The sequence below is a fragment of the Sinocyclocheilus grahami genome, unplaced genomic scaffold (assembly GCF_001515645.1).
Source record: "Sinocyclocheilus grahami isolate Dianchi unplaced genomic scaffold, SAMN03320097.WGS_v1.1 scaffold262.1, whole genome shotgun sequence".
Lineage (NCBI taxonomy): Eukaryota > Metazoa > Chordata > Actinopteri > Cypriniformes > Cyprinidae > Sinocyclocheilus > Sinocyclocheilus grahami.
In genome coordinates this window covers 194,438-205,699 of record NW_015505441.1, presented here as the reverse complement: position 1 = coordinate 205,699, position 11,262 = coordinate 194,438, and positions in this window count along the sequence as shown.

Genomic DNA, 11,262 nt, shown 5'->3' with positions numbered 1-11,262 from the left:
TGTGACCACGATTTCTAGTGTGCCGTGCGGGGCTGGGAATAACCACTAGAGTGCAGTGTAGTGCAGTGTTGAAGTTTCACTTGTGTAGCTCCGTTTGTCCTAGTGTGGGTGTACAGAGTGAAATGTTTGTTGAACTTATTTAAATGTCTCTTTACATAACGGTTATATTTTGCTATGTACAATTGTCAAATAAAGTGATAATTTTCTATAAAATCCTGGGGTTGTGATGCACCCTCTGGCCTCCATTAATTTGATTGAACCTCTTTAAGTTAAAATAGAGGTTTATTACAATATCACCACAACTCATCTTTGCACCAATAAAAGTAAAAACACTGTTTTTCTACCAGATTATTTGTAATATCTAATTATTATATTAATATTTAACTTGCATTGGAAAGGTTTCCGTGACCTCTCGCGAGATCTCGGCAAAAAGTCTCACGATTTATTTCCAGAACATGATGCATGATGGGATACACTTAGCCTTGAATAGCGCTCTGGAGCGGTATTCGAGATAGTGTGGATTTAGTGTCCATTAAGGGCACTGCACTTTGGCATTTTGAAGACATGGGACAGACTTGCACAATTAGCCTACTTCCTGTCGCACGCACGCGCTCTCAAGTGGCCAAGACCGCAAGGGTGAGTATTTGGACAAGGGGATAGTCACAGTCTTGTGAAAAGGGTCCATTGGGGGGCGATCTCTGTGAATCATGCGAGTTCATTGAGAAATATTGAACCAGCGTCTGTGGTTTTCTATAAAATCCTGGGGTTGTGATGCACCCTCTGGCCTCCATTAATTTGATTGAACCTCTTTAAGTTAAAATAGAGGTTTATTACAATATCACCACAACTCATCTTTGCACCAATAAAAGTAAAAACACTGTTTTTCTACCAGATTATTTGTAATATCTAATTATTATATTAATATTTAACTTGCATTGGAAAGGTTTCCGTGACCTCTCGCGAGATCTCGGCAAAAAGTCTCACGATTTATTTCCAGAACATGATGCATGATGGGATACACTTAGCCTTGAATAGCGCTCTGGAGCGGTATTCGAGATAGTGTGGATTTAGTGTCCATTAAGGGCACTGCACTTTGGCATTTTGAAGACATGGGACAGACTTGCACAATTAGCCTACTTCCTGTCGCACGCACGCGCTCTCAAGTGGCCAAGACCGCAAGGGTGAGTATTTGGACAAGGGGATAGTCACAGTCTTGTGAAAAGGGTCCATTGGGGGGCGATCTCTGTGAATCATGCGAGTTCATTGAGAAATATTGAACCAGCGTCTGTGGTTTTTTTACCTGGGGTAAGTTCAAGCTCAAACCGGTGTGTACCGTTTTGCTACGGTTTCCGGTTTGAACGACATGTTTCCTGGAAACTGTGTGCAACGGGTTTTGAGATGCTTTTCTCTTGTTTGGTGGGTGTGTCAAACATGTCAGCCCAATAAGCAGCAACATGTATGTAAACCACGCGGTATTAAAGAGACAGCTCGCACAATGTAATTAACATCCAAATAAATTCACAAGAGCAAGTATATTGTGTTTATTTACATTAAAGGCAAAATAACTGAAATAATAAGAGCACAAGTATAGATCTGGAACTTTAAGTCTGTCTAAATATCCTAATATAGATATATATCCTGTAGAGTATCCTAATATCCTTTCCTTAGGAAGGTGTGCTAAATACTGATTAATGTAACATACTATACATATATTTTGCTATTGTATTATAGATTGACACTTTCATAAACTTTTCTATACCCCTCTGATTATATAATGGTAAATATTACAATATCATAGCACAACAACCGTGATCAGCAATAATGATAAGCCTAATACTCACAATAAAAATAAGGTCATATAGATCATAACACAGTCTCGGAGGTAAGAAGTGGATTATCCTTCACCTGAAATGTTTGTCTTTTCATCCTGAAATGCGAGGCAAATGTTGGATCACAATAATTAGGAACCACAGTTTCCACAAATCCCTTCATTTGATTGGGATGTTCTCTTTTATTCTGGAGGGCAAGGGCAGTGACTGTACCATCGAGTGTATTTTGCAGTATTAAACACGTATTTAAACCGATTTCATCAGGCTCCGAAAATTCTTCAAAAAGAACACAAAGAATGGCCTTCTTAGCTGCCATAGTTGCAACTCTTGCGTCATCAGAACAGGGTGTTCAACGCACCACCGTTTTGCACCGTTTTTGTCGGGGCTGAACGCAGCCCTGATCTTGGATCAGTTTAATCAATTTGTAGACATTTTTAACAAGACATTTGTGTAAATAAAAGGATGAGAAGTAGTGTCGCCTCTGGCTTGCTTAGTTGGGGACACTTCATTTCCAGCGATATCATTGACTTGATTGCAAATGATTGCAAATATACTATTTAAACTGAACTGAGCTGGATGATGACATCACTGAATTGAATGATGAACTGTCTTTAACTGAAAAATGAGTGTTTACTATTGTCATTTTGCATTATTGACACACTATTTTCTTAATTAATGCTGTTCAGTTGCTTTGACACAATCTGTATTGTTAAAAGCGCTATATAAATAAAGGTGACTTGACTTGACTTGACTTAATATATCTTTCTGGCCTAAATATACAAGCTCTCCATAAAACAAAACAAGCCCTGCAAATTAATATAAAATATTTTAAAATCCACATATTATACAGAGACTTCATATTTAATGGTATTTAATCATTTTTATTGCATTTAATGTATTATACTTTCAATAAAACATTTGCAATGGGGGTTTAAAATCTGTTTTTATACATGTTTTAGCTTGAGTTTTTGTTGCATTTACACAGTTTTGACCAGCAGGCGTCACCAGCGCGTGGTGTTTCGTGCACTTCGAAACAGTGAATCATTTTGCGAAGCAATTGGTTCAATTGATTCAAAGTTTCGTTTCTTCCATCACTAGGGGGCAGTTGTTGTTTTTTCCCTCAAACGGCTCCGGGAGGTTAATAAAGACCTCCTGTAGCAAATCGATGCATTTTTGTAATAAAAATACCCATATTTAAAACATTAAACACTTTTCTCTCACTTCCGCTGTTGTATGCGAGTAGGCGTAGCACATGTGGCAGTGATTAGCGACGAATGCGGAAACACGGAGGAGAGAGAGTAAAACAATATTCCGGTCTTGAATTAGAAGCAAAAAAGGAGGATTTGTAAAGAAAAATTATGGAGTATTTCGATATAAGCCAAGAGGAGACTGGTTTTACTTTGCTAAAGTAAGGAAACTTTTCTTCTTTTGCTCCTGTAACATACTACGTCATCCGCCTGGAACGACTTGCACGTATGACAGTCAGAGGAAGTTAGAGAAAAGTGTTTATAATGTTTTAAATATGGATATTTTTCTTACAAAAATGCATCAGTTTGCTATAGGAGGCCTTTATTCACCCCCCGGAGCCGTGTGAGGCGTGTGTTATTATGGATGGATGCACTTTATTTGACTTCTTTTGGACTTGAAAAAAAAAAACCACCCGACCACTGCCATTATAAAGCTTGGAAGAGCAAGGACAGTTTTTAATATGACTGCAATTGGATTCATGTGAAAGAAGACCGTCATATACACCTGCCTTGAGGGTGAGTAAAACATGGTCTAATTTAAATTTTTGGGCTAACTAACCCTTTAATGTGAATTTCTTAATTCCTAAGGATTGCAGTTCTTCTTTAAGACGTTCCCTTTCCCTTTCATATGCACTACATATCATCAAAACGTGTTCCTCTGTCTCCTCTATTAAACAAACATCACATTAACCTGCATCATGTTTCCCCATTATGTGTAATGTTTGGTAAAGATTTGAATGTCCTGTTCGTATGTGTGTGAAACGGACTTGTTCCCTTCTACTTATGGGTGATTTTACTTCTCTTTTATGCTCCTTTGTACTTTATGATAATGCCGACCTGTTTGACAGGAGTCCCGATATGTCTGACATTTCATATTGCATGCTTAAAATATCAAATGTTTTCCTTCTCTTCTGCGGAGTGCAATATTTATATTTGGAGCATCCATCTTTTACAGATTCTTTGGACATTTTATCTGCCTCCTCATTACCTTGAATTGCACATGTGCTGGTACCCATAAAAACAAGTTATTAATTCCTATCGGTTTAATACTGTATAATGTAATCATGATTTCTGATAAAATTTCACTTTTGTTTGCAATGATTGTAAGCTCATAAGAACCATCACTGAGTCAGAACATATCTTACTTCATAAATCCACCTTAGTGCCATAAGCATTGCTATCATCTCTGCTGTATCCACCTTATTTTTCAACTCTGAAGCAAGTTGTTTTCTGTCAATGTGCAAGACTTCCGGTTCATTAGCCACTGTAGGGAAATAATTAGAAGAATAACTAAGTTATTATACTATAATATATAGTCTATATGAGCTTTCCAAGTTTTAATCAAACCATATTCCCAAATATTTAAATGTATATTTCTGATGTGGACCCAAATAATTTAAGCTGATTCTCTTTAATTTTTCTCCTAGTTAGTATGTGATGAGAATTTTTTTATATATTAATAATTTGAACCCCCATTCTAAAGACCATTTTTCCACTATCTCAATTGCTTCTTGAATTCGATCCATATTAAAATATGTTTCTTTCTCTTTTCGGGGTGTGTTTTGGGTAGTGGTGTGTTTGTTGATTTGAAATATCGACAGTGTTTCTCAGAAATCGCTTAATGCGCCTTTAATTGTCATAATTGTAACTTAAAATTGTTACTTGTAATGTGCTTCTGGTATAACCACTTGAGGTTGATTTGCACAACTTTAGCCAAGCAATAAAAAAATATTATGTGACATTAAAATGTTCCTACTTTTTACCTGTTATCTAAGCTGGTTAGGTTCTCCTAATATTTGTTACATTTGTTTGATTCCAAAAAGAATAGAAGAAAAAGAAAAAAACACTCTCATCTATTCCTATTTGTAAGTGGACAAATCCATTTTGACTATGTTTCAATTCTTTCTACACATTTTTCTCAAAACCTGCAGAAAATATTAAAACGGTCACATATTTTACATTTTACACTGTACATATATACAGTGCAATGCCTAAAAAATAAAATTAAATAAGACGTCTCACTTATTCATTCAACATGTCTAAGACCAATACAGTGTTTTTCCCATAGATGGCAGCATTTATCAACATTTAAGACTTCAAACAAAAAGATCTCGGTCTAGAATGGAAACAGGTCTATTTTAGAAATCATAGCTTTCTTAAATGGATTATTAAAGCAAATCTACTAATAATTCTATTGATGAGGTGAATTGTTATGCAATAGTCATGCCTTCCATCTAATTGTGACTCAGACATCTGTGGGGATGAGGTAAGGAGCACCAGACACCCCACAGACACCATGATACACAATGTCATCCTGATGCTCTTTGACATGGGTACCCACAGCATTGATCAGGGAGCTGAACGAATCCCATGGTGTTCTGCAAGGATCCCATTTCCAAGGAAAAACAAGCTGAAATCAATCTCTGTCAGCTGTTGGCCTGACAAGGTCAATAAAAGATAAATCCACCATATGAGATAATCTGGTTTAGACATTATTGCTTCCATGACCATGTATTTCAGTTGAAAGAGTTTCAGATCAAAAGGTTGATGCAGCAGCAAGAAGTTATTAGTCATCATCAAAAGAAGAAAATTAGATCACTTGTGAGGTGTTGTTCTGACTTCCTCCGACTTTTCTTGTAGCCACCTGTACATTTCTTTTGAGCAGTTAGCTGATATCCAGACCAGTAGCTCAAGGTTAATATTGCTTAGTGTTAATCTCGTTTACCCAGCAGTTGTGTAACAGTGATTGAGAACATTGATGCACCTATTCAAATAAATGCAATCATGAACAGGGGTGTACTGATCTTATAGCAACACTTAGTCTGTGAAAAGTGTCAGTCAAAACCTGCGAATGTCTGATTGGCCAATAAAGAGTGTCTAAATGGACACTGCAGAAAAAATAAAAAGCATGAGATGCGTGTGAGAAAACTAAATATACATGAATCGGAAATGGTAAAGGTGCAGTCACACTTACCATTGTTCAGCTTAATTTCATTGGTCTTTAAAAAAAGGAATCTGTACAATCGTGACTTTTGCATGAGGGGGAAAAATTTCCCCATGCACAGATTTCTTGTTCAACATTTTGCTAATGTGACCACATTTTAACCATGTGGATGTGAACTTTCATGAGCGCACTGAAATGTTTCTTGTTTACAGTTTTCGCATGCAAAAGTGACTCATGCATATGCCAATATTTTCTTGTGCACATGCGAAAGACTCAGTTTTTATTTCTTGCAGATGCTAAACTAAATACTTAATAGTAACGCTTAATACTTTAACAACTAAACGAAAAACTAAATGAAAGTGAATTTACTCCAATGTTAAAAATAAAATTTGTATTATAAATTCCATTATTTATAGAAAAGAACATGACTGGCTCATGTTTATAATGGCAATACAACTTAAGTATTTGTTCCTAAAATAAAACTACAAAACATATCTCTTTATATCTGGCAGGATGGTAGCTCTGCATGACAGTTGGTCAAGGACTTCTCTCTGTGTGCTCTGGATGGGTTGATTTCCACTGTAGCCTGTAGCCAACACTGAACTAGCACGGACAATGGAGTCTGATCAGCATAGGGAGGTGAAGGCACTATTGAGCCAGCTCCCCCTCAGGGTGCATTAGTAGGTCAACCCAGGCCGCAACTCTGAGCATTTTTTTTTTGTACAATGGAAAATATTGACAGGAAGCTGTGGCTTGCGCAATTGATTTAAATTTAAGGAGGGCGCGACTGGGCCGCTGTCCTATCAGTGTGATTAATTAAAAAGTAAAAACGTTTTTTAGCACGGCTGGCTGATTCACACTGCAGGGTGGAACAGCGTGGATTAGAAAAAGGGAAAGAGAGAGGGAGGGGTGCATTAGATTCATAATCTTGAACAGGCCTGATGCTGGACATGCACTTTTAGCTGCAAGGGAAAATAGATGAAAAACACTGGTCGTTCATGCGCTGCCTAGTTTTGACAGATTCTGCTCCAGGCTCCTGGATTTCTGACCCATTACTGCAGCCCTGTGTGGCATCTAGTTGGTGCATTATGTTCCATGTCATTTCCCATTTGTCTCAATGTGGCTGATGTCTATTGAGAAAGCCAATTCTGCTCCAGACGTTTTATACCTCAGTCCACTCAGCCAATGATAAAAATGTATGGATCAGGCACACTGTTGTTCCTTTTATCATGTGCATTCAGTTGATTTGACAAACTGACCAGATGGGACAGTCTACAGTGTAGTTATGGCATGAATGTATAAGGCCAGTGTTTTTTGTTACATTTATTTATGGGGTTAGAATTTTACAGGAAGCCCATGTGCCTCCAGACTGTAAGCATAAAACAGGTTGTGTTTTAGGGTTTCCGGTTACAGCACCAAATATTTTCGAGCTCCCCGGCAGTTTCTTGAAATAACTCCAAAATTATGTAGTTCTGTCATGACAACTCTCGGAGGGATTGGCATGGTAATGTACACAGCGCAAGTACCGAGACTTGCTACTCTGCATCCACAACATGCTGCTGTGAGAATGTAAGAAATATTGCTGCTACAAATATAACATACATGAAATAACCCCCATATAGCATACATGAATCACCTCGTAGCAGATCTATACAGGTTGAGCTGGGGAAGGTGGGGGGTTTCAGAAGCAAGCTGCACTGCTACGGCAAGCACTAGTCATATATTTGAATGTTGAGCAGCGAGCTCATTGGCTACTGATACAGTAGAGAACCAATCAGCTGAGCCATGTGATAACGATGTCATTAGGTCAGATTGAGTTAGGTCTATCGGACTGCATCATCTAGAGTTTCATGCCAGAACTCTGTATTTTTGTGAGCCCTAGTTAATATTTTGCGTAACAGTGGAGAAAGGGGTTACTACTAGGACATAGATGAATGTGATAGAAGATGACTCTGAAGTGTGGCAAGGTAGCAGAAGTAGTTCTCCAAGTTAATTTCCCCAAAGTGAAGGTAGATCCGAAGTTAGTCTGCGATGTATTTTCAACAAATTCCAGTTCAGAGTTCAGAAGGGACAATAAGTTACAGCTTTCTGAAATTAATCAAGAACTGAAGAGAACAAATAACAGACTAGAAGGGCAGAAGTGAGAAGTGAGGAAACGGAGACCGCGATTCAAGCAGCATCAACGTTAATCAAGCGGCTAACAGAGCCAGGCAAATCTTGAACCCAGGCTGATATATCAGAAGGGCGTGTGCATATGAGACAATTTAAGGATTTCTGGATAACTTGTTAAAAAGTGCAGTAGGCTTTCCCCTTGAGCTCTGCATTGAGTGAGCACATCAAGCACTGGTATCGAAGCCCCACAATCCGCATGCAAAGCCACAGTGTATAGCAGTAAAATTCGGGAGCTGCAAATTGGACAATTCCTTACTTCCCTCAAATTACCAGTTATATCAGAGGAACAAAATCAAACATTAACAGCTGCAGTAACAGAGACAGAACTAAATAACGCCATGTCCAGGCTCAAAACAAACAAGTCTCCAACACTGATGGCTTTCCATCAGAGTGGTACAAGACTTTTCGTTCTGAATGAATTCTAAGCCTCCTTCGGGCTTGCAGTACATCCTTAACGGAGGCCAAAATGCCTCCATCATGGAGTGAGGCTGTCATCTCAGTTATCCCAAAAGAAGGTAAAGATAAATTAGAATGCAGTTCATATACAGACCAGTTTTTGATCCTGAACATCGATTACAAATTATACACAAGCATCCTTGCCAAAAGACTGGTAAAATTTTCCCCCCAGCTTATACTTAACAATCAGACTGGGTTAATTTCTCAAAGACAAACTCATGATAACATTAAACGGTTTCTGCACATCACATAAATCACATTCAACAGGACAAACTTGAAGCCCTTTTTATTCAAAATAATTAAAATAATTTAATGATTTTTAATTCAGATGCAAAAAAGCTTTTGACAATGCAAGTTGGCATTTTTTATATAAAGCTCTTGAAAGATTTGACATGCACAAAAATGTTGTTAGGGGTGTCCGTACGCTATATAATAAACCATGAGTCCAGATAAAAATTTGGTACCTTTAAGATACCATTATATTAGAATGTGGATCAAGACAGGGGTGTCCAATTTCACCACTACTTTTTGCACTCCATATAGAGCCTCTCGCACAGTGGATAAGGCACACTTAAAGAATCAAAGGCATTTGCATAAATGGAGAAGACCACAAATTGGCCTTATACACTTATGATATTTTGATTTATTTCGATAAACCCACTACCTAATTTCCTGAACAAAAACGCAAACTTTGACTTTTAATTCTACACCTCCAAACCAACTCAATTGGGATCATAATTTACTGAAATATTTAAGAAAATATTTACCAAAAAAAAATCTCAACACTGGCAGAGGTGAATTTTGATCTACTTTTAACAAAAATAAAAAATGACATACATATGGAACGCCATCTCTTTCCTTGGCCTTAGTCATAGAATTAACACAATAAAGTTGAACACCCTTTCATGATATCTCTATTTATTTCAATTTCCAGATTTATTTGGCAAGGAAAAAAATCCCCCAAATTCTAAATACTACAGCTCCCAATGGAGGAGAAAGGAATGGCATTATCTTTTGGGGGATTTTTTTTTAATGCAGCCCAGAGTAAACTTTTAATTAACATACAGGTGCATCTCAATAAATTAGAATGTCGTGGAAAAGTTCATTTATTTCAGTAATTCAACTCAAATTGTGAAACGTGTATTAAATAAATTCAATGCACACAGACTGAAGTAGTTTAAGTCTTTGGTTCTTTTAACTGTGATGATTTTGGCTCACATTTAACAAAAACCCACCAATTTACTATCTCAACAAATTAGAATATGGTGACATGCCAATCAGCTAATCAACTCAAAACACCTGCAAAGGTTTCCTGAGCCTTCAAAATGGTCTCTCAGTTTGGTTCACTAGGTTACACAATCATGGGGAAGACTGCTGATCTGACAGTTGTCCAGAACACAATCATTGACACCCTTCACAAGGAGGGTAAGCCACAAACATTCATTGCCAAAGAAGCTGGCTGTTCACAGAGTGCTGTATCCAAGCATGTTAACAGAAAGTTGAGTGGAAGGAAAAAGTGTGGAAGAAAAAGATGCACAACCAACAGAGAGAACCGCAGCCTTATGAGGATTGTCAAGCAAAATCGATTCAAGAATTTGAGTGAACTTCACAAGGAATGGACTGAGGCTGGGGTCAAGGCATCAAGAGCCACCACACACAAACGTGTCAAGGAATTTGGCTACAGTTGACGTATTCCTCTTGTTAAGCCACTCCTGAACCACAAACAACGTCAGAGGCGTCTTACCTGGGCTAAGGAGAAAAAGAACTGGACTGTTGCCCAGTGGTCCAAAGTCCTCTTTTCAGATGAGAGCAAGTTTTGAATTTCATTTGGAAACCAAGGTCCTAGAGTCTGGAGGAAGGGTGGAGAAGCTCATAGCCCAAGTTGCTTGAAGTCCAATGTTAAGTTTCCACAGTCTGTGATGATTTGGGGTGCAATGTCATCTGCTGGTGTTGGTCCATTGTGTTTTTTGAAAACCAAAGTCACTGCACCCATTTACCAAGAAATTTTGGAACACTTCATGCTTCCTTCTGCTGACCAGCTTTTTGAAGATGCTGATTTCATTTTCCAGCAGGAATTGTCACCTGCCCACACTGCCAAAAGCACCAAAAGTTGGTTAAATGACCATGGTGTTGGTGTGCTTGACTGGCCAGCAAACTCACCAGACCTGAACCCCATAGAGAATCTATGGGGTATTGTCAAGAGGAAAATGAGAAACAAGAGACCAAAAAATGCAGATGAGCTGAAGGCCACTGTCAAAGAAACCTGGGCTTCCATACCACCTCAGCAGTGCCACAAACTGATCACCTCCATGCCACGCCGAATTGAGGCAGTAATTAAAGCAAAAGGAGCCCCTACCAAGTATTGAGTACATGTACAGTAAATGAACATACTTTCCAGAAGGCCAACAATTCACTAAAAATGTTTTTTTATTGGTCTTATGAAGTATTCTAATTGGTTGAGATAATGAATTGGTGGGTTTTTGTTAAATGTGAGCCAAAATCATCACAATTAAAAGAACCAAAGACTTAAACTACTTCAGTCTGTGTACATTGAATTTATTTAATACACGACTTTCACAATTTGAGTTGAATTACTGAAATAAATGAAATAAAA